Source organism: Alligator sinensis, unplaced genomic scaffold (genome assembly GCF_000455745.1).
Source record: "Alligator sinensis unplaced genomic scaffold, ASM45574v1 scaffold1434_1, whole genome shotgun sequence".
In the NCBI taxonomy this organism is placed as follows: Eukaryota; Metazoa; Chordata; order Crocodylia; family Alligatoridae; genus Alligator; species Alligator sinensis.
In genome coordinates this window covers 283965-285193 of record NW_005843168.1, presented here as the reverse complement: position 1 = coordinate 285193, position 1229 = coordinate 283965, and the positions used below count along the sequence as shown (strand labels likewise).

Sequence of the window (1229 nt, the reverse complement as noted above, 5' to 3'; positions counted from 1 at the left end):
CGGACGCCTGGGTCCCCTGGGTGGGGCGTGGGGGGAGGCTGGGTGCCTGCGTTCCCTGGGGAGGAGTGGGGTCTGGAGGTGGCAGCTAGAGTGGGGGTCTCGGGGGTTACCACAGGGGTGACTGGGAGCCCGGACACCTGGGTTCCCTCCTAGCTGTGGGGTGAAACCCAGCTCCCCCTCCCCTCCCTGCGGGGGTCCTCAGGACGGGGGGCCCGTGGGGCAGGGGGTACCGGCTGGTCCGTGGTGGGCTCCGCTCCGCTCCGAGGCCAGGCAGGGCAGGGCAGGGCAAGCTGGGTGCCCGGGGAGGGGATGCCAGGACTGTGGGGGGAGCCCATGGTGCCCACCCGTGGATGCCACGCGCCATTGGCTGCTGCCGGTGCCTGCCTCCCGGGGGTGGCAGCAGCCATGGATGGGTCCCCTCCCCTCTTGGGGAGGGGAGGGGAGCTGGTGGGGGGGGGCAGAGCACTGAGCGGGGAGCCCAAGATGGGGGCAGGCGCTGGGGGGTGAGAGCAGGGGCCTGTGAGCCCGGACACCTGGGTTTTCTCCGGGTCTGGGAAGTGGGGGCTGGGGTCTTAGAGCTAGGGGGTCCTGTGAGCCTGGACGCTGTCCCCGGCAGACAGCGGCTGGGCCTGCGTTTCCCCAGCCAGGACCCCGTCCCTTGTCCCATCCCTCACGGATTCCTTCCCCAGAGCATTCCTGGCGTGCCAGGCGCTGCCAACTCGCTCCCCCCACCACAAAGGGGCCACAGTCCAGCGCTCCCTTCCGGAGCTGGGTGCTGGGGCTGGCCGTGCAGCTGCCTCTGGGGTGGAGCAGGCTAGGCCGTGGCCCACCCCAGAGCTGACTGTATCCCCTCCTCACTCCATGCAGTGTTATACTCAGCTGTTGCCCCACCCCAGAGCTGGCTGCATCTCTGTACCAGGTGAGCCCTCTCTGGGCATGTTATATGCAGCTGTTCCCAGAGCCCCCACCCCAGAGCTGGCCGTAGCACAGTGTGGGCTGACAGAGAACAATGGTCACAAACTGACAGAGAGCAGATTTGGGCTAGACATCAGGAAAAACTTCTTCACAGTAAGGGTTGCCAGAATCTGGAACGGGCTTCCAAGGGAGGTGGTGCTCGCCCCTGCCCTGGGGGTCTTTAAGAGAAGGCTGGATAGGCATCTGGCTGGGGTCATTTGACCCCAGCACTCTTCCCTGCCTAGGCAGGGGGTCGGACTCAATGATCTGTTGAG

The 1229-nt window shown here is 66.8% G+C and overlaps 1 protein-coding gene across 1 annotated transcript in view; it reads right to left on the bottom strand.

Annotated features, from left to right (window-relative positions):
* Positions 1 to 295, bottom strand: part of MAG (myelin associated glycoprotein) — a 7504-nt gene extending 7209 nt beyond the window's left edge. Inside the window, exon 1 of the mRNA XM_014526836.2 lies at positions 231 to 295. The gene's annotated coding sequence lies outside the window, so the exon portion shown is untranslated. The remainder of the gene's footprint in view (positions 1 to 230) is intronic.
* Between the last annotated feature and the right edge of the window lie 934 nt (positions 296 to 1229).